General features: G+C 45.5%; 1 long non-coding RNA gene across 1 annotated transcript; it reads right to left on the minus strand.

Moving 5' to 3' along the window:
- Positions 1-629: 629 nt before the first annotated feature.
- Positions 630-27,517, minus strand: LOC135320793 (uncharacterized). Its single transcript, XR_010380124.1, has 4 exons — positions 26,838-27,517; positions 19,261-19,413; positions 18,406-18,512; positions 630-1,163 (listed from the first exon to the last, which is right to left on the minus strand). It is a non-coding gene; the product is annotated as an uncharacterized LOC135320793 (long non-coding RNA).
- Between the last annotated feature and the right edge of the window lie 386 nt (positions 27,518-27,903).

Here is a 27,903-nt window from a genome sequence, read left to right on the forward strand (position 1 = left end):
AAATAGCATATCGTGACCTAACCCAAATGCCGATTTTGAATAAGATGGAGTCATAGTCCGTGATATAGGATTACAAGTCTTCCAACAGGATCAATGAATGGCATATTCAACCCTACGTAGAGAATAAATGGCATACACCTATAACAAAGACAAGTAGCTCTGCAAAACTGTACTAAGAGCAAAAGAGACAGACAGGAAAGTGCACATTGGGATTGGTTTCACTTCTAGGAATTTCAGCCCCCATGAAACAAATGGATCCATGTTCTGAGAGAGTGTGTATTTCAGCAGAAAAGCAACAGACGGATATGCATTGTGGGTGAATGGATATTACACAAACAAAAGATTCTTATAGTGGGTCTCTGTGTACTGTGAACTGTTAGAAAGTTTAAATAGGTGTGAATCCATAAACTTAACATGGACAGAATTCCCTCCGTTTGTACTGTGTATACAGATCTATACAAAAGGATAGAGGGAAGAAAAAACTGATCATGGGACGCTAATGGAGAGAATCACATTTATCTTTGGAACCTCTCGTCTGATGCAGCCCCTCCCCCAACACTGACAAATGCAGCAACCATTGGGGATGGCAGTTACCGGTTGGATTCCAGGTGGAATCTTGGTGTGTTCCACCAGGATTGTTGTGGCTGGTGGATCCAATGTAACTGGGCAGAATTCTGTGGGTGGATCAGTGTCATGGAGGCGGTACCGCCCTCTATGGAGCTTGGCTTAAGTCTCTTTTTCTGGAATCTGTGTAAGTTCGAGATACTCGTGCTGCGCAATGGCCTGAGTTCACGGGTCAGTTTCCAGAATCTGAAAGGGCAGATAGTGGAAGATCTGCCTGTCATCAGCTTACAGGTGAGGCTCCGAGGTACTTTCAGACTTGCCCTGTCCTTTAGAATTTGACTTTATAGGAGACATGAAGGAAGTTGGCAGAAAAGCTGGCTGCACGAATTGAGGTGAGATGCGAACACATTGATGAGAGTTGTTCTGCTACAATGGAGAATACCGGCATGGAGGCATCTCTAGAGAATACCAGGCTCAAAAGACATTCATGAGACATATTGAACCTCGCTGATACTGGCAGAAACATATGGAGTGTCAACGTGCACTTTAGGAAGGTACTCAATTCTCTGCTCCAAGAACGGGTCCAAGATTACTGACGTCTAAAAGAGAAGAGATGGCAGAGATGATAAAAGCGCTCATGTTCTTGGAAGAGGTCGTGAGAATCCACACGTCCCAAGGGGCATTTATAAACCACTCAGACGACCAAGCACGAAGCCCAGGTAAGCCTTTTCCCAGGGTTGGCCCTTGGTACCAAGCACTTGCTCTTCCCTCCCCTCCCCTCATGTATCCATTTCAAAGAATCAGCACTTGAGTTGCAATGAAGCCAGTAGGAGCTGAGCAAGCCCCTCCTTGTATCAGAGTTCCTCTTCCTTCACATTCTGTGCACAACAGTGAACTCCTCCATTGTCAACTACTCTCGACTAAAATAGATTGGTATTGAATTCTACGCTCACACCTTGAAATGATGATCTTCCCCTAGATTCAGCAAATGCTGGGCTTATATCTACTTTGGTGTGAAGGGAGTTTTGTAAGTGAGTGAATTTTTTGCCTGAATTTGGATATTTATTTATCCTCATTTTTTCAAAACAGTATTTGTAACTATTATAATTCAGTTATTGAAATGAAGTGTAATTGTTGGGATAGATATGTAGTGACACTTCTTTTGTGGACCGTCTTTTCCCTTTTGTCAAGTCCCAGGAGCAGGATATAATGTGATTGCTGTATTTTTTGGGTTAAATTGCTTTTCTCAACATAATTAGTCGATTAAACATTCTCATCTTTGATAGAAGAGCACATGATTGTCAATAGCCTAGCAAAGCTGCGGCAGTGTTCTCATATCTATAATATCTCTAAGTGCTATTGAAACCAAGCCTATGTAAAAATACATTGTTTGGGTTTCTTTGTGGTTTCCTAAATAATAATTTTTCCCCTTGAATCGCCAACATTGACCAGTATGTGTCATTATTCGGAAAGGGCACCACATGCACAATGGAAACCAAGGGTTGTGGTTGTTAATGGTTCTAAGAATTATTTCATTGTTTCTGTTAGTGCTGGAGGCACCAAGAGAAAACTGTTGACCTGCCTCCTTCATGACTTTTGGCTGCTAATTTATATTTTCTGTGCATTTTTCTTATTTGGATATTTCAAGCTGGTACCTAAATTTGGCAACTCTGTCTTATAGTTAGATATAGTATGTTTCTAAAACTGTATTTATTTTGATACATTTCCCATGTATGTAATTTAATTCTGTTTATTATTTGAAAGTCTGCAATGAGGTATGAACACATTGTCAGACCTGGAGTTTTCGGACACATCCTCCCACAATTGATAGACAGAAAAATAGCTAAACAAGAATCAAGTGTCTGTGAGTTATGACTAAATTGTGTTAATTTATCCATGCCAAACTGGCAGAGTACCAGTGCAAACTTTGCTCACTCTCTCCCATGTATACAGCAAAATAAACATACACTCTCCCAGCCCTTGGCTCAGGAACCCTGCTGAATAATGCCCAAACATCTCTTACTTCAAAAGTCAGAAAGAATTCTCACATAACCTGGAAAGAGTAGAAGGCAAATTAGAGAATGGAAATCAGTGCAGGACCTGACCTTTGGTGAGGGAGCAGTAAAGGGGAAACTGTGTTTTACTGGAATGCACACTCTAAAGTGGACAGGTCATTTGAGATGGAAGAAAATGTGCTGAGGGTTAAAAGAGTGCATAGTGGACGTTTGGTTGACATATCTGAAAGCAATAATCACAAAATTTCTCTGCAATTCATTCCCAGACCAATACTCCACCTGTTAATTTTGAGCTAGGAGTGCCTGTGGAATCTGTGTGTTAGGGCTGTGGCTGATGTCACAAATTTATTCCCAGGTGTTTGGAGATTGTTTTGGGCTGTGGTTGGTACTATCTAGAGAACAGATCTGCCTGGGTCGTCTCTTAATATTAAATCTGCTGGCATATGTGTTGTGGATTAGCTTAGTAACCCAGGGCCTTAGTCACAGTCTTTCCACATCCACGGTATAATTGCTCATTTTCTCCATAAAGGAGAAATGGGTCTCATTCAGAGCCATCTTCATCTAGTTTCTAGAATCCAGGGCAATTTATTGTTGAAATCAGATTCTATAGCCCAAGTATCTGCAACTTTCATAGGCAGGATTGAAATTTCTTATTGTCCAAAGCAGAGGTTTTTGAAATGCCCCATGCTTGCCTTTGAGTTCCAATGCCTTATTGCAAGAGTTCTTGGAGCAGAGATCTGCTGAACAATATGTGAATTTGAAGCCTTTCCATCAGACTTGACTACCACATGCTAATGCAACAATAGTTGTGGTGCTGACCCAGTACTACACTAAGGACCCAACTGTGGCACTGCACGCTTCAACAGGTTCTAATGTGTGACGTCATTAGATTTGTTTCCACTTTTGTTTTTGTTTGCAGAGAACCTGAGGGAACCCATTATAAAATTTTGACTTTTCCGTGGCAATAGTAAGGATGAATGCACTTTCATGAGAGTGTATTGGAACAATTCCCTATCCACATATCCAGCTGGCAGCCCAGAAACCATTTGGAAGCCTCTATTCCAGCAAAAATTACTAGTTCCAGCACTGTCAGAGCTATGATAAGCATTTAAGCAAAATGACACTCTGCTAACTTTACTAGAATAGGTTGATTCACCACAACAAAAACCACACTAGCAATCATAGATATAACAGGCAACAGACACAGAAGGAATGCATGGCATCATTACATACCAAAAACAATCCTCACAGCATTAATACTAAATGTGCACAGAAATGATTTCACTTACAAAAGCTGTTCAAGTCTATAATAGATAACTGATAATCCTTAACCCATAGCGATAGAGAGATATAATAAAGTTAAAAGAACCATTGCAAATTTTCAAAAGACAGGAGTCTCCTGAAAGAACATCCAATGTATTAGACCACCAAAATTTACTAGAACATGACTTGAAAAGGGAGGACATAAAAACACTGAAGGAAATCTTGAGTCAATGAATACAAATGCAGGCTAGTATAAATGGAAAGAGAAACACTTTAGATGAGCCAAATACAATCAGAAAACTCAACGGTGAGAATAGCTAAGCTAAAGACAGTCCAAATCGGACTAGATAATGCAGAGGAACAAATAAGTGACTTCGAAAGCAGGATAACCGCAATCACTCAGTCAGAACACGACATAGAAAAGCAAGTGAAAACCAATGCAAGCAATGCAACTGAAACCTGGGATAAGAGAAAACATACCAGTCTATGACTCATAGGGATCCCACATGGAAAAGAAGAAAGACAAATGGTTTGAAGAGATATTTGAAGAAATCAGACTGAAATTTTCTTAAACCAAAGATAGAACCAGCTATCTTAACACAGGAAGCACAGAGGGTCCAAGCATAATGAACCCCAGTAGGCCTACAACAATATATATTCTAATTTAAATGGCCAAAGTTGATAATAAAGAAATGATTCTAAATGCACCAAAATAGAAACAAGTGCATTGCAAGAGAACTTTCTAATGTCTTCAGCTGATTTCTTAATAGATAGATTGGTAATTTTTTCTTCCCTCTTTCATTTTGTGTTGATCTCTATTCCAAGAACTGATGAAAGGCAGATTCCTTCAGTCTAAACAAGATGAGTTGGCAGAGATTCTATAAGTGTTCAAGTTCTTGGAAGAGGTCATCAGAATCAACACATCTCAAGGGGCTATTTCAGACAATACAAGAGACCATGCACCAAGCCATGTTTATACTTTTCCCAGGAGTGGGCCAATGTATTAAGACTTGCTGTTCCTTCACACTAAACCAGCCATGCACGTATACCTTCAGTCTGCTACTGCAGTTGAATTGGAGCCAGGTCCAATTTTACCAACACTGTAGGGAGAACCTGAGCCTGCTACTGCAGGAGACACAGCACTGTGTCCCATTTCACCAATCTTTCAAGGAGGCCCTGAGCCTACTCCTGCAGGAGACTCAGAGCCAAATCACATTCCACCAGCTGTGTAGGAAGAACCCCAAGCCATCACTTGCAATGGATCCAGGAATGTGTCCAATTCCACAAGCCTTGTAGGGAGACCTTGAGCCTATTCCTGCAGGAGAACCAGATCTCTGTCATATTCCACCATCCCTCCAGGAAGATGCAGGGCCTCCTCCTGCAGGAGACTCAGGAATGGGTCCAATTTCACCAGTCTTGCAGGGAGACTCTAAGCCAATTCCTGCAGGAGACCCAGGACTGTGTCCCATTCCATCAACCCTGCACTAAGACCTTGAAGTGGGTCCAATTCCACTAGCCTTGCTGGGTGACCCACAAGCCTGATCCTGCAGGAAAATTAGAGATATGTCATATTCCAGAAGCCCTGCAGGAAGACTGAAAACCTGCTCCTGCAGGAGACCCAGGAATAGGTCCAAATCCACCAGCCTTGCTGGGAGAGCACAAACCTGATCCTGCAGGTGATACAGAGCGAGGTACAATTCCAACAGCCCTGCAGGGATATCCTGAGGCCACTTCAGCAGGAAACACATGACTGGGTCACATTCCAATATCCCAGAAGGGAGACTGTAAGCCTGCTACTCCAGGAAACCCAGGACTTCGTCCCATTCCACCAAACCTGCAAACACTGAGACTGCATCTGCAGAAAACAGAGTGGGTCACAAAACACCAGCCCTGTAGTGAGACTACAAACCTGCTCCTGTGGGAGACCAAGCCCTTCACAGAGAACATGAGCCAGCTTCTGCAGAAGAACAATAGTTGTGTGACATTCTACCAGCTCTGCAGGTAATCCCTAGGCTTGCTCCTGCAGGAGACAGACATCCCAGTCCAATTCCATCAGCCTTTCCAGGGAGAATCCCAGCTTCCTCTTGTAGGAGAGCCAGAACTAGATCTCATTCCACCAACCCTGCACGGAAAAACTGAGCTTGCTCCTACAGGATACCCACAGCCAAGTCATATTCCACAAACCCTGCAGGGAGACACTGAGTCTGCAATTGCAAGAGACCGAGGACTGGGACGAATTCCACCAGCTCTGCAGGGAATCCCTCACCTGCTCCCATAGGAGACTAAGAGCCATCAGTTCTGGTGGGGTCCCTAAGCCTGCATCTGCAAAAAATACTACAGAGTGGAGTCACATTCCACCAGCCCTGCAAAGAGAACAGAACCTGCTGCTGCAGGAGACACAGGACTAGGTCCCATTCCACCAAAATTGCAGGGATACCCTGAGCCTTGGAACAAGGAATGGGACAAATTCTGCTAACCTTCTAGGGAGACCATGAGCCTCTCCTGCAAGAGAACCAGAGATGGGTCATATTACAGTATTCTTCCAGGAAGACCCAAGGCCTGTTCCTGCAGGAAATGCAAGAACAGGCCCAATTCCTCCAGCCTGAAGGTAGAGTCCAAATCTGTTCTGGCAGGTGACCCAGAGATGGGTCCCATTCCACCAGCCCTGCAGGGAGACTCTGAGCCTACTTCTACAGGAGATCCAGGAATGGGTCCCATTAAACCAACCCTGAAGGGAGACACAGAACCTACACTTGCAGAAACCACAGAGCCAGGTAACATTCCATCAGCCCTGTAGTGACCCCTGAGCTGGGTCCAATTACACTATCCTTGCAAGGAGACCATGTGCCTATTCCTGAAGCAGAACAAGTGATGGGGTCATGTTCCAACAGCCCTGCAGGAAGACCTGGAGCCTGCTTCTGCAGAAGACCCAGGACAGGGTCTGATTCCACCATCCCAGCAGGGAGAAAACTAGCCGGCTCCTGCAAGTGACCAAGGTCTGAGTCATATTCCACTAGCCCTGTAGGAAGAACATAAGACTGCTGTTACAGGAAATTCAGAGCCATGTGCCATTCCAGAAACACTGCAAGGAGACTCTGAACCTGCCCCTGCAGGAAACAGAAACCCAGTCACATTCCACAAGCCCTGCAGGGATACCTGAGCCTGCACATGCAGGAGACCCAGGCCTTGGACCAATTCTACCAGCCCTGTGGAAAGACCCTGAATCAGCTCTGGCAGGAGACTAAGAGCCATGTCACATTCCACCAGCCCTACAGGTAATTTATCAGCCTGCTCCTGCAGAAGACCCAGAGCCAGGTCACATTCCATGAGCAATGCAGGGAAACTTAGAATCTACACCTTCAAAAGATCCAAGATTTGGACCAATTCCAATGGCACTGCACGGAGACCATGAGCCGTGTCCAATTCCACTAGCCCTGCAGGAAGGCCCCAAGCCTACTCCTACAGGAGAACCTGAGATTGGTCATATTGCAACAGCTCTAGAATGACCCAGAGCCTGCTCCTCCAGGAGACACAGGACTATGTCCCATCCACCAGCCCTGCAGGGAAACCCTGAGACTGTTCCTTCAGGAGAACCACAACTGGCTCACATTTCACCAGCAATGCAGGGAGACTTAGAGCCTGCACCTTCAAGACACCCAAGAATTGGACCAATTCCAACAGCACTGCAGGGAGACCATTAGCCAGGTCCAATTCCACTAGCCATGCCTAGAGACCCCGAGCATGCTCCTGTAGGAGACCCAGCACTGGGTCTCATTCCACAAGGCTTGCAGGGAGAAACTCTGCCTGTTTCTGCAGGAGACCAACAGCTGAGTCACATTTCACCAGCCCTGAAAGAAGACCCCAATCCTGCACCTGCAAGGGACCTAGGACTGGAACAAAATTGACTAGCCCTGTAGAGGGACCCTGAGCCTGCTTCTGCAAGAGAATAAGAGATGGGTCATATTCCAATAACCCAGCAGGGACAGTCTGAGCCTGCTCCTGCAGGTGATACAGAGTAGGGTGAAATTGCAAAACCTTGCAGGGACACCATGAATCTGCTGCTGCAGGAGAAAAAGGATGCGGTCCCATTCCACAAGCCTTACAAGGAGACCCTGAGCCTGGTCTTGCATGAGATCCTGAGCTGGATCCTGCAGGAGACACAGGACTGGGTCCCATTCTACCAACCCTGCAGGGGAACCCGAACCTGCACCTGCAAAAAACACAGAACCGTATCACATCCCACCAGCTCTGCAGGGAGACTGTAAGACTAGCCCTACAGGAGACCTAGAGCCAGGTTACATTACCAGTCCTGCAGGGAGACCCTGAGCCTGATCTTGTAGCTCCTCCTGCACCTACACACACACTTCTATGAGACCCAGAGCCAATTCAGGCATCACCACCCCTACGGGCTGAGATGCCTCTGCAAACACCAACACTGTCATCTAATTCTCAGAATCAACCCACTCCCAGACTCGAACTTTACTTCCCTTCTCCTGGAATCATTTTTGTTTGTTTTTTTCTGTAATTTCCTTGTTTTCTTTCATGTCATTTAGAGTATCATCTATTTTTATGTTTTAAGTTTACAATAATAAAATTTAGATGTTTTTCCATTTTAAATTGTGCAATTCAGGAGTATTAAGTGCATTCACAATGCTGTGTAACCATCATCACTGCCTAGTTTCAGACTGTTTTTTTCCTCATAATAAAACCCTGTATCCAAAGCACACATTCTCTTTTCTCCCTCCCCTAGCCCCTGACAAGCCCTAATCCTCTTTCTCTCTGTGTGTCTTTCCCTACCCTGGATGTTCCCTATCAATGAAATCATACAAAAGGTGGCTGTTTGTATCTGCTCTCATATTTTAACAAGGGACTGGTGTTTTTTTTTTTTTTTACTTGAAGTAGCATTTTGGTTATTTGAAAGGGAAACCCAGGTGGATTAAACATGAGATGTACAAAATGAAAAATTGTAGTAACTATGTGCATAATCTCGAGATAGGCACTGCTATTCTATGTGTGAAACCAGAGCCAGAAGGGAGATGCTTAGCTCTTCCTGTGGCAAAACATAACCTACAAAATAAAAAATAATAATATTCAAAAGCCTTGAAAGTCAAACCACAACCTGGAAAAATCATTTTTCATAACCTAAAGTCAGAGAAATGTTTCACATCACTGTGGTCCAAAAACTTCTTGAAACACTGTGTTCTAAACAGAAACAGAACAAACACATGCAATTCCAACAAGAGGAAATGCAGGTGGCCAGTGTATATTAGAGGTGCTTGACCTCTCAAGTGAGGATGCACACAGATGTACACACTTTGGAGACAGCATTGGTCACCATCACACTGGCAGGACTTTAGCCTGGTGACAACCAGCTCTAGTGACAACATAAGGAGGCAGAGGCCACAGTAGATCCCCTGGAGGGAAGAGTGAGCAGACACTCCTCTCTGGGAGAACAGTATGCAGGGTGAATTACAGTTCCACAAGTTCACCCCTTTCCGAGTAGTGCTGATGCTTAGTGTTGATCATACTAAAATTCTTGCACAATTTTTCAAAGATGTCTTTTCAAGGATGTTCATCACAGTTCTGGTTTAACTAGTAGGAGATTGGAAGCAACACTAATATTCATGGAGAGGGGGTGGGATTCATCAGTTCTGGTTCACATGGAGGAATGATTGTTGTGCAGCTGGAAAAATGAGTGCTAGGTCTTTACCTGATGTCAAGGAAGCCCTCAGCTTGGATGCTTGTTAATCCATCATCTACATCCCAGATGCCATCTATGACTACATATGTGTCAAATCATCATAGATTTAAGTGAATCTTGTGGTGTGTGAGAGACAGAGGCAGAGAGAATAAGAGAGATAGAGACTGAGAGATGTTCACCAAGCCATTCATGACGGTCACTTCTGGGGGTGGGATTTGCAAATCTCTGCACTTTTCCTTTAGGCAACATTTCAAGTGTTCATAATGTATCTATATTGCTTTACTAATTCTAAGGTATTTAAAGCATATGTTACTTGAGATTCATTCATATTGAATCCACAGCATAAAGTTTATTATTTTTATTTTAAAGTATTTGTTACAAGTACAATCAGCATTTATGAGAGTAAAATGATAAATTCTAAAGAATGAAGAATCAGATAAAGAACAAAACCTTTTGGTGACTCAGACACAGGCCAGCTAGTTGGCAGCAAATGGCAGGGTGGGACAGGTTTCTCTAGAAGGTTGTGTATGTTCTGAATCAGCATCCAATAGAGGCAAGGAAAAATTACAAGACATGTACGCTGGAAACTACAACAGCTTGTTGAGAGTAATTAAGAAAGACCTAGCCCTATTTTAAAATTTGAAGGAGCCAAAGTGACAGAGTAGACAGACTCACAGCTTGACCTCTCCCACAAATACACAAAGAATTACATCTACAAAAACATTGAATTGCACAGAAACCTCCTGAACTCTGGCACAGTGTCTCTCATTTTGAAATACAGGAAGATTCTCACAAAATATGGTAAGGAATAAAAAGAAAAAAGACAAATTCAGTGCAGGACTGATCCTGCAGGGAAAAAGTAGCATAGGAAGAAAGGCACCCTCACACTGGGACACAACCTCTCTAGCTGGGAGATCAGCTAGGAAAGAAGCAGAGCTTCCAAGGTTTGGAGGAGACAGTGGCAACTGCATGGCAGGCAGAACTGGGGAATACTGACACAGAGGGTCCCTGTGATGACCAGCCCTAGACATGAACTAGCAGGGATGAGCCAGGACTGGCTACTGGAGTCAGTGAAGAGCCCAGGCAGAGGGCTGGGTCACACGGCAGAGAGGCAGCATCAAGAAAATAGAGGGCAGTGTGAGCTCTGGCTGTGTGTGTGTGTGTGTGTGTGGAACAGAACAGACTGAAACTCTCATAAAAAAGCACCAATGTTGGTATAATGGGGGAGGAATGATGCATGGCTGTGCCAAAGTCACTTTCTCCACTTGGCTCCATTGTTGGTGTGTTCTCATGAGAAGAGAAATGGGGCTTGGTCATAGCCAACACTGCTGCACAAAGGCAGAGCTGAATGTTGAATCCATATCCTGTGCCATTGCAACTTCACAGGCGGGACTGAGATTACAGCCCCAGGCAGAGAGGGTGGATTTGCTCTCTCTGGTCACTTTGTGGATCCACACCTCTGGGACTTACAGGCAGTGAGTGGAGTTCTGACTCAAGAAGGGTGGCCAGTGAGGGTATTTACAACAGGGTGGTGTATGGTTCCATATGTGGATGTGGGATTGGGGTTTGAGTTGAACCTGTAGTGGACCATAAATTCATGTGTGTGACTACACACTTGCTAAGGCAGGTCCAAGGGACTGACACTGCTGGATCTGCACTGATGTTTCCTGGGGCTCAGAACCTGAGGGGCACCAGAGTAGGTGGCTGACATTCCCATAGCTAAAGCAGGGATAAAGCCAACATCAACAAATAGTACTTTGTAAGTCTGCATAACAAGTGACAGAAAACACCACAGAGGGAACTCCCCAGTGGAAATCTCCTGCTTATTTTTCTTCAAAACTGAAGTGCTCCCACCCTGCCTACTACACACCACAGCTCAGAAACGGGTCTAGAAGAAATACATAGAGCCAGAGAAATATAAGTAAATAAAGAAGCCGAGGAACCACTTTCAATTAAAAGAACAAGAGAAATCCCCTGAAAGAACAAACAGTAAAATAGACTGATAGTCTACTATACTTCAAAAAGGGAATGATCAACACACTGAAAGAACTAAAAGAGACTATCAATAGAGACAGAAAACTTTGAAAAGAAAATTTAAACTATAAAGAAGAGCTAGTTAAAAATAGAAAATTCAACTACAGGCAATCAAAAACAGACTAGATAATGCAGAGGAATGAATAAATGACTTAGGAGACAAGATAAAAGAAATAACCCAATACAGCAGATATAAAAGCCAATAAAAACCAATTAAAGCAAGATAATATAAAGTGCGCCAGCCTATGCATAATAGTGGGTCCCAGAAGGAGAAGAAAGAGAAAAGGGGATTGAAAATATAGTTAAAGAAATCATGACTGAAAACTTTCCAAACCTTAAGAAGGAAAGAATTATCCAAGCACAGGAGGCACAGAGGGTCCCAAACAAGAAGAAACCAAACAGACCTACACCAAGACATATTATAATTGAAGTGGTTAAAGTTAAAGATAAAGAAAATATTCTAAAGGCAGTGAGAGAAAAACAAAATGTTAGTTACAAGGGAGCCCCATAAGCATTCAGCAGATTTCTCTACATAAAAACTTCTGGCCAGAAGGGAGTGGCAAGATATTTTCAAAGTCCTGAATGAGAAAAGGCTGCAAACTAGGATATTCTATCTAGAAAGACTCTCCTTTAGAACAGAAAGAGAGAGAAAGAATTTCACAGACAAGCAAAACTAAAAGAAGTCAGCAGTACTAAATCTATGCTAAAAAAAAAATTGAAAGTTCTAATCTAAATAAAACATAAACAGGAAGCTATAGAAATTAGGAAACCATAATTGGAAATGCAATAAATACAGTGAATTGCAAGGGAAAACATGAAGATATAAATAAGTCAGTAAGTCAATAAAGAAAGCAAGCAAGAAAGAGAGAATAGCAAAATCATAAAAGGTGAAAGAGGAGAGCAAGAGAATATAGATTTTGTTCCCTTTCTTTTTTTTTTTTCTTCTTTCTTTTTGTCTTCTTTCTTTTTAGGATGCACTTGAGCCTACATGACTATCAACTAAAACCAAACAGATGAAGTAAGGGGTTACCAGACTTGAAAGACAAGATAACCACAAATCAGAAGTATATAAAGAGTCATAAAACCCAAAAAGAAACCAAGCTTATAGAAAAGAAATTTATCATATGACAAAAATGAAAAAAAAATTAAAAGAAAGAAACAAATAAGAAATACCAAATCAACTGGAAAACAAATTTCAAAATGGCAATAAAACCACATCTATAAAATAACTACTATAAATGTCAATGGACTAAGTGTTCCAATCAAAAGAAAAAGTGAAGGAGGAGGAAAGATGGTGGAGTAAAAAAGATGCTCAGAGCTCACCCTCTCCCACAAATTCACCAAGAGTGACATCCACAGACACACCCACCACCCAGAACACCTGCTGAACTTTGACAGAATATTGCCTTCTTCAAAAGATAAAATTTTCCACAAATCTGGTAGGAGAAAAGAAGAAAAAGGAACATAGTTCAGGACCATTCCAATGAGGAGGGAGCTGCAAAGGAGTAATAGCATTAATACACTGGGTCTACCCAACTCCAATGGCGAGTTCAGCAAGATGGAGAGGGAACATCTGCGGCTCGTATCTGTACAGAATAGCCTTTGACTGACAGAACTAAGTTAATTGGGCACAAAGAGTCCCAATGATCCCCAGCCCTAGACGTGAACCAGCAGAGGTGGGATGGGACAGGCTGTCTGAGTTGAGCAGAGGATTCGGGCTGACTGTACAGAGGAAACCTTGGGGGACTACAATGTTCTGTGTTCCATGGCTGGGAGAGTATAAAGATTAGAACAGCCTGGGTCCCCAATAAAATCCAAAAAAAAAAAAAAAAGGCAAAGCAACACTGCTGGTGTGCCCTGGGGGGAAGGGGATCCGTAGCCTTTGTGTCCACAGACCCACAGTGCCATTATTGGAGACTTCTTGGGAGAAGAGTGTCAAGGCTCAGCCATAGCCACCATATTTTCTGGTTCATGGTTCCCAGGTGAAGGAGGGGTCAAAAGCCGAATCCCTACCTAGGGGCTCCACAACCTCATAGGTGGGACTGAGATTTGTTTACAGTCCCAAGCAGAGGGGACCATTACACACCGATGCCTCTCTGAATTGGCTTTTCTAAGACAAATGGACAAGAAGCAGTGTTCTGGAACAGAGCAGGGGTGACGGCTAGTGCAGCTGTTTTCTCTGAGTCCACCTATGAAGCATGGACCTAATGCGGCAGGGGAGCTACCTGCCAACTACCTTGCACAAGTGTGGTGCTGGGACCAGGCATCTGGTGGGGGTGCAGACCACCCACAAACTGATGCTGGGACACAGACCAGGAGCACGACTGGAGGGCCTCTGGAACCAGCAAATGGAGTTTTCACAGCAGGATATGGGCAGGAGTGTGACAACCACAGGAAAAAAAGGAGCTCCTGCTCAATAGCCAGGGCAGACTCAGGCCACCAGAACACCAGCTACACCACCAACAAAGGGGATAACAGGCAAAAGGCATGGAAGGAAGACTTGGCAACCACCCATAATTAAAAACAACCTTATGACAAAATTATTAAGAGTGCATATTCTTGGAAAAAGGCCAAGATAGTTGAGTAGAAGGATACTTGTATCTTATCCTCTCCAATAAATACACCAAGACTGACATTCACAGACACACCCATCCACTCAGAACATCTGCTGAACTTTGATAAAACATTGCCATCTTCAAAAGACAAAATGTGCCACCAATCTGGTAGGAGAAATGGAAAAAAGAAGGAAGAAAATGCAAAATGGCTTGGGGTTGGTCCTTTGAAGAGGGAGCAGCAAAGGAGGGATAGTGCTGGTTGACTGGGTATCCCCCTTTCCAATGGAGAGGTCAGCAGGATGGACAGGGAACCTCTGAGGCTCAGATGTGTACAGAACCGCCCTTGACTGACAGAATTAAGTTATATGGGCACAAAGTGTGTCAACAACCCCCAAACCTAGAAGTGAATCAGGGATGGGAAGGGACAGGCTGCTGGATCCAGGCAGACTCTGGTTGACTGTACAGAGGTAACCCTGGGGGACTACAGTGTGCTGTGGACAACTGCTTGGATTGTATACAGATCAGAACAGCCTGGGAACCCCATAAAATAAAAAAAAAATAAAGCAAAGCAACATTGCTGGCTTGCCTGAGGGAAGGGGAGTTTTGTCCTTTGTCTCTGCTGACCCACAGCAACATAACTGGTGATTTCTCAGAAGAAGAGAGATGAGGCTCAGCCACAGCCATCATACCCACCCAGGCAGAGGCAGGGTTGAAACCTGAATATGTACCTGGCAGTTCTGCAGCCTCATAGGTGGGACTGAGACTTGTTTACATCCCCAGACATATAGGAAGGTTCTGTCCTGGTGCGTCTATGAACTCGCACCTCTAAGACAAATGAACAAGGAGCAGAGTTCTGGCAAAGAGCAGGGACTAGGGCTGGTGTGGCCATTTGCCTCAAGCCCACCTACAGAGTGTGGAACAGATGTGGAGTGGGGAGTAGCACTGAACAGGGGAGCAACCAACCCAACTACTGTGCAGGACTGCTGCACCTGGACACCGCATTGGGAAGGGGCACACCCTGCCCACCTACCATGCAGGGGAGCAGCACCAAGATGCAGCATTGGGAGGAGATGTGACATGTCTACCTACAGGCACTGGGAGCAGCACAGACCAAGGGTGTGACCAGAGGGTCTCTGGAACCAATGAGCTGAGTTCATGAAACAAGGCAGAGGCAGGAGCTGTGACAACCACAAAACAAATAGGAGTCCCCATTCAATAGCCAGGGTAGGCTCTGGTTAACAGGTTAACGGCCACATCTGTAACCAAAGGGATAACAGACAAAAGGCACAGAAGTAAGACTTGGCAACCACACTTATTTAAGAAAGAACTCTTGATAAAATTATTAAGGGCACACAATCTCCACGGGAACATCCTCTCTTCTTTTTCTGTTCCATTTTCTTTTACTTTTTAAATGTTAATTCTTAAATAATTTTTATATTTCTATTTTTAATCCCTTTTAAAATTTTCTTTTAAAATACTAATATTATTATCTTTCAATTTGTCCAATTTCATTTTTATCTTTGTTTTGTTCTTCTGTTATGATGATACTCTGTTCTCAAATACTTTTCTTCCTTTAATGTTTTAAAAATTCATCCCAACTCAATTGTTATCTTGTTTCAATATGTTCTTCTGTTATTGATTATACTGCTTTTAAAACTAATTTCTTTGTGCTTAGTTTTATTTCTGCATCCACTTTATATAAATAAATAAACTCCTAAAGGACGACAGTAGATAACTGATACTCCATAAGCCATAGTGCCAGAGAGATATAAGCAAGATGAAGAAGCAGAGCCACCTCTCTCAATTAAAAGAACAAGATAAATCCCCTGAAAGAACAATCAATGAAATAGACAATGATAGTCTACTAGATGATTTCAAGAAAGGAGTGATCAAAGTACTGAAGAAACTAAAAGAGATTGTCTATAGAGACAGAGAATATGTCAAAAAACAAAATTGAAACTCTAAAGAGGAGCCAGTGAAAATTGGAAAACTCATTTGCTGAGATGAGAGTTGAGCTAAAGGCTGTAAAATGTAGGCTAGATAATTGAGAGGAATGAATATGTGACTTAGAAGACAGGACAACAGAACAGCTGAGAGAAAACAAATAAAAACCAATGAAAGCAATATAAGGGACCTATGGAATAACATAAAGCATGCCAACCTACTCATAATGGGGGTCCCAGAAGGAGAAGAAAGAACAAAGGGGATTGAAAAGGTATTTGAAGAAATCATGACTGAAAACTTCCAAACCTAAAGAAGGAATCAGATATCCAAGTACAGGAAGCACAGAGCGTCCCAAACAAGGAGGTCCCAAACAGACCCACACCAAGACATATTACAATTAGGATGACCAGGGTTGAGAATAGGAAATGATTCTAAAGGCAGCAAGAGAAAAAAAAAGAATGAGATACAAGGGAACCCCCATAAGATTTTCAGCTGATTTCTCTACACAAACAGTACAGGCCAGAAGGGAGGGGCAAGGAATATTCAAAGTCCTGAATGAAAAAATAATGCAGCCTACGATACTTTATCCAGCAAGGCTATCCTTTAGAATAGAAGGAGAGATAAAGAACTTCACAGACAAGCAAAAACTAAAAGAATTTAGCAACACTAAACCTATGCTAAAGGAAATATTGAAAGACCTACTCTAAACAGAAAAGAAGCAGGATGCTACAAAAAGGAGAAAACCATGATTGGAAAGGTGATTGCTACAATGAATTACAACAGAATAAACATGAAATCATAAAAGAGGACATCTAAATCATTAAGGGTGGGGGAGGCGAACAAGAAAATGTACAGGTTTCTCTCTCTCTCTCTCTTTTGTTCTTGGTAGGATGAGTTTGAGCTTATATTACTATCTGTTTAAAACAAACAGATACAGTAATGGGTTAATATATGTACAAAGTAGGGTAACCACAAGCCAAAAAGTTACAATAGAGTCACAAAACTAAGAAGACACCAAGATAATAAAAAGGAAAATTATCAAACCACAAAAAGAAAATGAAAGGAACAAAGAGGAAATACAAAATCAACTGCAAAACAAAGTTCAAAATATAATAAACACATATCTATCAATAATTATTATAAATGTCAATGGACTAAATGCTTTAATCAAAGGATATAGAGTGCAGAGTGGATAATAAAGCAAGTATCTACAATACACTGTATACAAGAGACCCACGTTAGGGAGAAGGACACACATAGATTGAAAGTGAGAGGATTGAAAAAGATATTCCACAAAAATGGAAATGACAAGAAAGCAGGAATATCAACAGTGATTTCAAATAAAACAGACTTTAAAACAAAGATTATAAAGAAAGATTAAGAAGGACATTTTATAATGATTAAAGGAGACATAGATGAAGATATTACACTCATTAACATATATGAACCCAACATAGGAGCACCTAAATACATAACAGATAAAAAGGGAAAATTTGATCGGAATACAGTCATGGTAGAAGACTTTAACTATCCATTAACATCACTGGACAGATCTTCCATACATAAAATTAATAAGACAACATAGAAATTAAATGATAAAATAGAACAATTTGTCTTGGTTAATATTTTCAGAACATTATATTTCCCTAAAATAGAATATACATTCTTCCCAAGTGCACGTACCACATTTTCTAGGATAGATCATATACTTTGGCACAAAAGAAGCATTAACAATTTGAAGAAGATAGAAAATATTTGAAGCAACTTTTTCTGAACACAATACCATAAAAGTAGAAATTAACTACAGAAAAATAAAGGAGAAATAAATGACAGCATGGAGATTAAACAACATACTACTTAAAAAAAAATGGGTGGATGATGAAATCAAAGAAGAAATAAAAAAACACAGTGAGACAAAAGATGATGAAAACACAACCACACAGAACCTATGGGATCCAGAAAAGGCAGTGCTTAGAGGGAAGTTTATAGCGAGAGAATCAGGTCTACCTCAAAAAAGAGGAAAAACTGCAATAAACAATCAAACTTACCACCTAAAAGAATTAGAAAAAGAAGAGCAAAAAATAACAAAAGTAAGCAGAAGGAAGGAAATAATAAAGATCAGGGAGGAAATAAATAAAATAGAGATATTAGAAACATTTGAAAAAATCAAGCCAAGAGATGGTTTCTTGAAAGGGTAAACACAATTGACAAAATTATGCTCTATGCTGGAAATTGACACAACAATGCAAACTGACTATAACTCAATAAAATAAAAATTAAAAAATAAATATATTAACAAAAGAAAAAAGAAAAGGTAGTTTCTACTCACCAGACTGGAGGAGGGGACTGCACCCATGCGGGGTCACACCCCATGGGAAAGCCTGGGGTCAGGATCGGAGGAGCAGGGTGCTGTGGACAGGATCTGTCACAGGGTTTCTGCAGGAGGGGAGGGTGAGGCATGTGAGCAGGCTGAGGACTGGCCATTTGAGTAAGTTCATGGGCTCTAGGGAGGAGGGGCTCCCCCAAGTGTCTGGACTTGACTCTGGGTGAGTTGGGCAGGTGGACAGTGGCTCAGTGTGAGTCCAAGTCCAGTGAAGGGGTAGTGCGTTAGATCTAGAAGGACTCCTTCTGGGGTGGGAAGGCCCATAATGGAGGCAGGAGGCCAAGCCCAGGTGACTGAGAACAGGGTGTGTCCTGCATAGGCCTGCAGGGCAGACGAAAGCATCCAGTCTACAGAAGGTGGAAACATGGTCCATACAAGGGCTCAGCTCAGATGTCACCCCCTCAGAGGAGCCTTCCTTGCCTGCACAGTCTACAGGGACAGCCTCCTCCACGCACATCTCCAAAGCAGACACATGCTCCATCTCCTGCTTAGCATTCAGGAACCGGGCCCCTGCTCCACGCCCAGCCATGGTTCCGCTGCCCTGAGGAAAAGCCCTCACAGGAGCCATCAAGCCCTGCACGACCTGGGCCCCACCTCTCTGTCTCTTCTGCCACCACTGTCTCCACCTGGCCCTCTTCTCCTCCACTCCTGCACTCCCCCAGCCCTGTGTGCTCTCCAGAGCACGTGTCCCTCCTAACATGCTGTGTGTGCTCACTGTGTCTCATCCACTGCATGCCTCCCACCCAGGTCAGTATCCAGTGCACAGTAGGGCTCAGTAAGTAGAGAATGAATGACTCTTACCATCACTGCTGGGAAGACCTTTGTCTGTGGCCTACAGTGATCACACACCCGTCACACATTCGCTGAGGTCCTACTGTGTGTTGGGCGGGTTCCATATACCGGGCACAGCAGGTAGTGAAGCAGGCAGGTGTCCATTCTCATGCAGCAGACAGCCTGGTGGGGACACAGAGAAAATTAAGTATAATATACACAATGTCCGGAGGTGATATGTTCCATGGAGAAAAATTAGGTCAGGGAGGACATTTGAGCAGATTCCTGGAGGTGTTCAAGAAGCAGGCGGAGAGAGATCCTGGCTGAAAGAGCAGCCAGTGCAAAGGCCCTGAGGCCACAGTGGGATGCGCGTGGAGGGTCTTAGTTATCCGTGTGAGTTCTTAGTCCTGCCTTGAGTACGTATGTTGCTTTTATTTGTAAACCTTGATTTCACCTTTAAAGCAAATTAAACTGCATCATCAATCTGCATAATTTAGCCAATTCTGTTTCAGGTGTTGTGGGCACAATGGCGGGCTAGTTACTTGGGTTGGTAAAGAATTACCAGCGTCTGAGAAGGGTCTAGGAAAGTTTAATAGGGACACTGCTATAGGCAACATCAGGCCACACAGGCAAGAGGTGCCTACACGAGCGCCAAGGTTGAGTGTGTGGGGTCTGTTATTGGGGGGGTGCTGTTCACACAAGGAGGAGGGGGCTGCATGATCAATTCATGCACAGGTACCTGGTTGGTTGTGAGATCTGTCAGGGGCTTCTCTGAACAACAGGCTTTACCACTTTAATAAGGGCAGGATGTGAGGCCTCTCTTCCTGGGGCAATGAGTTTTCATAGGGTAAACACACAGCAAGAGAAGATGTTTTATAGCTTGTGGAAATGCAGGTGTGCAAAGGGTCCTGCAGTGGGGAGTGGGAGGTAAGGTGCCACTGGGCTCTAGGCACACAGAGAGCCCAGGGGTTAGGGTGTATGACTCTAAAGAGTGCCACCTGGCTTCACACCAGGGACTTTATGTGAAAACAGGAGAATCTAGGTTGTCAGCACGTGTCTACTCAGTGACCTCCCTAAGCCTAGCTCTGTCAGGCATCAGGTGGCTGTGAAATGAACATGAAGGTCCCCACCCTGAGGACCCCAATGAATGAACATCTTGACATCCTCACCCCCTTCCCCTGCACCACCACCCCACCTAATCTGGGTCTCAGGCTCTGACCCTGATATCAGTGGCACCTTTGTTCCCTATATCCAGCTCCTCTGGACGTCTCTGTGATGAGCTGTTCCATGTCAGCGAGCCCCAAACTGAGCTCTGCCTTTACCCCATGAATGCTTCCTCCCTGTGAAGCCCCTTGTGAAGGAGCCACCACTAGCAGGATCCTTCAGCCCTGAGTCTCTTCCTTCCCCACCCCTCCGATTTCCCCCAGCCCATGATCCCCTCTGGAGGTCCCTATTATCCTCTCCCTCCCACTTCAGTCTTGGGCTGCACACCAAATCCCTCTTCACAATCTCCCACAAGACAGGTCCAGGTCCACTTGGGGACACTGAGGTGACACAGGCGGGTGTTGCTGGGAATGAAGAGCAGGATACTGTAGCAGAGGAGAGGCAAGGGCTCCCAATCCACCAGAACACAGGCTAAAGTGGGGGCAAGACACCCATACAGGGTGAGGCAGGCATCACACTGCAGCCCCACCCTCTGCTCCCCCAGGGTGCCCTGTGTTTCCTGCTTTGGCCTGGGGGACTTCCCCCCTCACTCTCTGTTAGAGAGGTGCCCATTCATTCATTCACACCCTCATTCACCATGTACATGGGTCCTGCTCAGTGCCAGGCCTCAGCTGGATGACAGCTCATCCTTGGGGACACAGCTCAGATCTCACCTCCTCCATGAAGCACTTCTGGATTCCCACCCCTCCTGAAGTTCCTCTGGCCTCAGTTGGGACCACTAGGGCTGAGACCACACTCTGATTACCTCCCAAGTCTGTGATCTCTGTGAAAGCCCTGGGCCCAATGTGGAAAGAGACTCAGAAAAATGGGGCCAAAAGGGGCTAAGAAAAATGTTACTAATTCTCTATTACAGAGAAGGACACTGAGCAGAGGGAGGGCAGTGTCTAACCAAAGCTACAGAGGAGGGTCTCAGTGAGCCCTCCCTTGGCCCTGTTACTTGTTCTCTGTTACAGATGAGGACACTGAGCCACAGAGAGGGAGCAGAGCCCTGCTATAGCCTTGGCCCCACGGCCTGTGTCCTTTATTACTAGCTCAATGCTGCCAGCAGGGGTGTGGGCCTGGAATGGAGGTTGAAAGCAGCCTGACCCCCAGGACCCCTTCATACACAAAGTCAGTCTCAGGAAACACCCCTCAAGACCTACTCTACACCCCTGGGATTGAGACCTGATTGCTGTTCCTGGAAGCTGGCTGGGCTTCCCTGTGAATTGGCCCAGGAGATGTTTGGGACAGACACAGGGCCCCTGAGGCTCCCTGTCCCCAGATGAGCAGCTCTGGTCCCCTTGACTGTCCCTGGCAGAGGCCTGATGACACGAGGTGTTGGTCGGGTAGCCAGCTGTGGAGATGAGGAAATGGGAGCAACATGCAGGTACATGCAGAGGTTCAGGTATTCACTCAACAATCATTGATTCAGGCCTTGCAGTGTGGCTGGCCTGGGCCCAGGCCTGGGTGTACTGTAGTGAATACAGTCAACCCCTTGAGCCTTCTGGGAAAGCAGTGCTCGGAGAAACGGGCCCTCAGAGCCCCCATCTTGCTCCCCATGAACAATCACACTGAGATGAGGCTGCAGCCATGGGTCCCAGTGGAGGGTGAAGGGAGGAAGGAAACCCAGAGTGGGCACTGACCATGAGCCTGGACACTGGAAACAGATTGCCTGGGCTCTGTAATCTGGGGTGGTCACCTCCCCTGTTCTCTCTGTGCCTCAGTTACTTCTGCAGAATGGGTGATAACGCCTGTCCCTGCCCCACAGATTTTCATGAGGAGTCAGTGATCTCTTATGCGTGTAGGACAGTGCCTGGCTATGGGTCAGGATCCTGCTCACCTCACAATAATCTGTCCCACTTTAAAGATGAGAAAGCCAAGGCTAAGGGGGTTATGAGACCAGCCTGGGCTAGCCCCCTTCTCATGCTCTGCTGTCCAGGTCTCCTGCTTTTACATCATCCCTCTGCCCCCATATCCACCCAGCAAAGTAGGTGCTAAGAATCTGAGCAAATCAGAGTATGAATGGAGACACACCCTCTCCCCAACTTGGGCTCTTGGGGCGGTGGGCAGGATGGGGATATCGGGCTCCCCCAGACTGTCCAGGAGGACCAGCATGTCCGTCACCTCATTTCCACTCAACACGGAGGTGTGTGTCCAAGGGCCAGAGGGCGATGGAGTAACCCAGGGTGGGTGGATGCTAGGTAGGTGTGGGAGGCACAGAGTGGCCCCTGGAAGACAGTGTCCAGGCAGCCAAAGTGTGGGGAATGAGGGTGCCCAGAAGGGGCAGAGGACAGAGTCCAGCCTGGACACCACCCCCTGCTGGACCCTGATCTGGGGTGAGAATTGGGACAAGCCAGGGCCCCGCTAGGACTCCTCATCCAGCAAAGAGGTGAGGAAAAGTTAAGGAGACAATGGAGGCTGACCCCACCGTGCTCCCTGTGTGAAGGCGCTGCTTCCAGGATCCTGGAGTTTCCTTAGACCTTTTTGAAGTGGCTGCTGTTTCCAGCCCCATGTGGGCAGAAGGACTGAGGCAGGGAGGACAGAGTGACTCAGGACAGAGCTAGGATTCATCCAAGAGTGTGTGCTGGGCCTCTCGCTGAGAGCAGCCTCTGGGCATCATGGACTCAGGAAGTGTCTTGTCCTCCCTCTTAAGGCTCCTGGCATGTTAGGCAGGAAAGGTCCCAGCGCCCATACCTGGGCCTCTCTGGGTGATGCTGACATGTGGGATCATGATGGTCCTGGGAAAGGAGAGAGAATGTAGGCTGGGCGTCAGGTCTGCATCAGACCCTAATGATGCCCCTAATGTTGTGTGAACTGGAAACTCCCTGACCTCTCTGTGCCTGGCTTTCCAGCTCTGACTCAGAGGACTGCTGTGCTTGGCACACAGTAGGACCTCAATCAGAGGAAAAAGCCAGCCCTTCCCCAGGAACCTCTCCTCTTACATGCCCAAAGCTAAGCCCATGTGCCACACATCACCAGAGCTGATACTTGACAAACAGGGCAAGTGAAATCCAGCAACCCCTCCCTCCTGCCTGAGGCCCTTCCTTCCTCAGTGAGTGGCTCAGAGCAGGTCTCTGCATCCCAGAAGCCTGAACTGAGCCTTGTGACCTGGAGGAGTCCCTGTTCCACACAACTTTTTTTCCAGGTGCTTCCAACAAGACACAAGAACACCTGGTCAGTCTCTTAGCTGCAAGGTCCTACCTTTGCAAATTCCCCCATCACATCCGGGCTAGAAGATGTGAGTTCCAGGGCACATGACCATCCAAATGATGACTTCAGGGAAACATCCCTGCCCACACTGCACTCTTCAGAGCCCACCTTCTAAAAGAAGGGGTAGTGACCCACGGTTGTGCACAGTTTTATCACAACACAGCCCTCACCCACCCACCATTGGAAACATGTGAGAAGCAGAGATTCCCAAGTGCCTGGACCCCTGTCATCCAGAAAGCAGAGGTTAGGGTAACAGACAGAAGGGGAGAAAGTACTTTCATACTATGTATCTGATAAGGGGTTAACACCCAAAACATATAAATAACTCTTACAATTCAACAGCAAAAAAACAAGCAATCTGATTTAAAAAGTGGGCAGAGGAACTGAATAGACATTTTTCCAAAGAAGGCACACAGATGTCTAACAGGTACATGAAAAGGTGCTCAACATCACTCACCATCAGGGAAATGCAAATCAAAACCACAATGAGATATCCCCTCCCACCTGTCAGGGTGGGTGTCATCAAAATACAAGAGATAACAAGTGATGGTGGTGGTGTGAAGAAAAGGGAAACTTCTGCAATGTTGGTGGGAATGTAAATTGGTGCCATCACTCTGGAAAAGAGTAAGAAGACTCCCCCAAAATTTAAAATTAGAACTTCCGTATGATCCAGCAAGTCCACTGCTGGGAATATATCCAAAGGAAATGAAATTACTATGTCAATGAGACAACTGCACCCTCACGTTCACTGTATCATTATTTACAATAACCAAGATATGTAAACAACCTAAGTGTCCATCAACAGATGAATGGATACAGAAAACGTGACACATATATATGTATATATAATGGAATCTTATTCAGACATTAAAAAAATGAAATCCTGCGATTTGTGACAACTTGGATGGACCTTCAGGGTATTATGCTAAGTGAAATAAATAAGACAGAGAAAGACAAATACCTATGATCTCATTTATATGTGGAATCTACAAAATAAACCAAAACCCATAGAAACAGAGATCAGGTTGGTGGTTGCCAGAGGTGAGTCAGGGGGTGATTGAAATTCGGGAAGATAATCAAAATGTACAAACTTCCAGTTAGAAGATAAACAAGTCCTGGGGACATAATGTACTGCAAGGTGACTGTAGTTAACAATACTGCGCTGTGCATTTGATAGTTGTTAAGAGAGTACCTCTTAAAATTTCTGATCACAAGGAAAATAGTGTGTGACTATGGGTGAAGACTGAAGACAGACGTCAAGTAAACTTAATGCAGTGATCATTTCACAATATGCACATGTAACAAGTCATTATGCTGCACACCTAAAGCCAACAAAGTTATGTGACAATTGTATCTCAGGAATACTTATCCCAGGAAGCGGGGGTGCGAGCCTGGATTACATACTGCAGGAGCTGCCGTTGTCCTCCAACAGCAGAGGGTGGTAGTTGTGACAGGGACTGTAGGTCCCTCAAAGCCTAGAATATTTACTGTCTGGACCTTCACAGGGAGAGTGTGCAGACCCTGCCCTGGAAGACGGTGGCCATGGCAGCAACAACGGCCTGCCTGTGTGCAGGCTCAGCCCAGACATCTCCTGTGCTCTGCTGTCACCGCATTTACTTCCCTCCACACACTCAGAGGGAGAGGCTTCAATGTTCCGATTTTACACATGAGAAAACTGAGGCTCATTTGCTTTGAATTATTGACCAAGTGGTGGGGGAAGCTTTGAACCCCAGTGTTCTGATTTCAAAGCCACATCTCAGTCCTGATTTTTAGAAGGTGGAGGTCCAGGCACTGGGGACCCTCCACCTTCCTCACTTGTAGTCTTACTCTAGGGCTGCCATCCCCGAGGCGTCTGGGTGAACACATTTAATCCGCTTACTCTGCACCAGCTGAGCCCTTGGCTGCCAGTCTGTTGTCGCTGCCTGACACCAGCTGAGTTTTACAAGTGAACCATCACCCCCTGCCAACCCACCTGCCCTGCTATGTGGGGCAGACCCCTCCTAGCCTGGTCATTCTAAACCCTTAGCTGACACATTTGCACAACTGCATCGAAAGGGCCCTACTCCCTGTGTGGAGGTATCGACAAGGGGAAGGGAGGGGAGTTTTGGGTGGCCCCTTACTCTGAAGGTGACACATGACAGGGACATGTTCATGTCCATAATGGCACTCAATTTGAAGCTAAGAACATGGTCACAACGAGGGGTAAAAGCTGAGAGGCTACAAGGCTGCTGAGAAGGGGGCTTGACTATTGAATTGTAAATGTGTAATTTAATTTAAAAATTAGCCCCCTGGGTGATAAGAATTTGCCCCTAAGGCCAGAATTGGCCACCTGACCCCTGGGAACCCCTCAATTCCAGGATGTAATCATCTGAGCATGGAGAGGGCTTAAATTGGGGTGCTGTCCTCTCAGTCATGGTGCACCTGCCCACGTATGCACCCATGAACTGCAGTTCTCATACATCAAGGCACCTCTCATGCCCTGCCAAGGAGGTCCATGTCATAAGGAAGGGATGACAGACTGTGAGGTCACACGTGTGCCCCTGCAGGGGTGAATGTTGTATAGGGAAGAGCCACCCCCCACTCTCACCTCCAGGAGGGGTGCTGGAGGGAGCAGGACTCCTGAGCCCCTAGGCTTAGCAAGCATCCTGGCTGTGGGGAGGCTGTCCACTCTGAAGTCATAGGTCAGATGGTAGATTGGGATCCCACCCCCACAGCTCACCAGTGAGACCGTCTAGTCTGTTTTCTCTGTAAACTGGAACCCAGTCACCCTCACCCTCAGAAGTGGGGGCAACCTGTGTAAATTAAAACACAAAGCCCTGGGCTGTTTCAGGTGCCCGGGGGTGTCCAGCCCCCCTAGGCCGGGCAGGTGGGAGAGGAGATGTATGAGTTAGCAGGTGTGAGAGCAGAGCTGAGACTTGGCTGAGTGCATGCACTCTAATATCCAGGAACTGCGAGCTACCACTAGCAAATCTGTTCACTGAGGCCATGTGTACTCTCCCTTGTCATTTACAATCCCCTGTTTGAACAGAGGCCTCTGGAGTCTATTAGCCACATTGTTGCCTGTCACCACACTGTTGCAGTTCCAGGGTCTCCATTTAGCCAGCTTGAAGGAATAGTCAAACTTTTTCTTAAAACCAGTGACAGAAAACCAAAGTGGCTTAAAGAAGCAAACAGGGCAGGAGAGAATGACTTACCTAACTGAGACATCCACAAGGAGATTGCTTCAGGCAGGGCTGTACCTGGTGCTCAGTGACATCAGCAGAAGTCATCCTTCCCCACCTCTGGGCTCTGCCACTGGTGTCATCTTCACATGGCTCTGCCTTTATGAGAGCAAGATAGTCACCAACTGCAACAGGCTGACATCATCACCCCTCAACTCCCAACTGAAATAGAACTTCTCTGCTCCCAGGATTCCAGTAACTAGGCCTGACCTCCGTGGAGCCTGATTGGGCTGGTGCCCAGCCCTGAGCCAATCACAGTGGCCAGGGAGGATGGAAAATGCTGATTGGCCAGATCAAGGCCATGTGACCATCCTCTCCAGGAAACCTGTGAGCTGTTCACCTGTTTTCAGGTTGGGAGAGTGTGATGTCTCCCAGAGGATCCTGCTACTAGTACAACCTGCAGGTGGCACAATGAGCTGAAATGAGCCTGTCTGCTTGGTGACAAGTGACAGGTCACTTAGTGGTTCCCTGCTCCAGGGAGGGAGGCATGTCCAAACAGTATTGGGGCTTCAGAGCCAGAATGTAGTAGAAAAGCCTCCCAGTCTCCCAAAAGGTGGGAAAGTGAGCAGTGACACTGGAAAGGCACTCCTCTCTGTGGCCCTTGGCTTTCTCCTTGTTACAGTGGAGAGTGCAGTGTTGCCCCTGACAGCCCACTTCCCTGCAGGGAGGCCTTTGCAACAGGTGGAGAGTGCTTGGAAAAGCCCACTTATTCTGAGGAACTGTTATTGCTCCTGGTGGCATTATTATTTTCATGTCACTTGTGAGGTGGGCCCTGAGGGGTCCCTGATCTGGGGGCACAGACACCCACAGAAACTTGGCCCAGTATTGCTGTTCATTCAACAATGACTTACCGAGCACCTACTGTGTGTCAGATTCCCAGGGTAGAGCAGTGGTGTTGACAGCAAAAGCCCCTGCCTCACCTCATCTCTGCATCCCAGGTGGGGTCACCAGAATGGGAGTTCAGGAAGCAGAGGACATGGCCGAAGCCTTGTGGGAACCCCTGGGTTTTTCTCTGTGCTGAGGGCACTAGCAGCACACC

Source organism: Camelus dromedarius, unplaced genomic scaffold (assembly GCF_036321535.1).
Source record: "Camelus dromedarius isolate mCamDro1 unplaced genomic scaffold, mCamDro1.pat HAP1_SCAFFOLD_121, whole genome shotgun sequence".
Taxonomy (NCBI): domain Eukaryota; kingdom Metazoa; phylum Chordata; class Mammalia; order Artiodactyla; family Camelidae; genus Camelus; species Camelus dromedarius.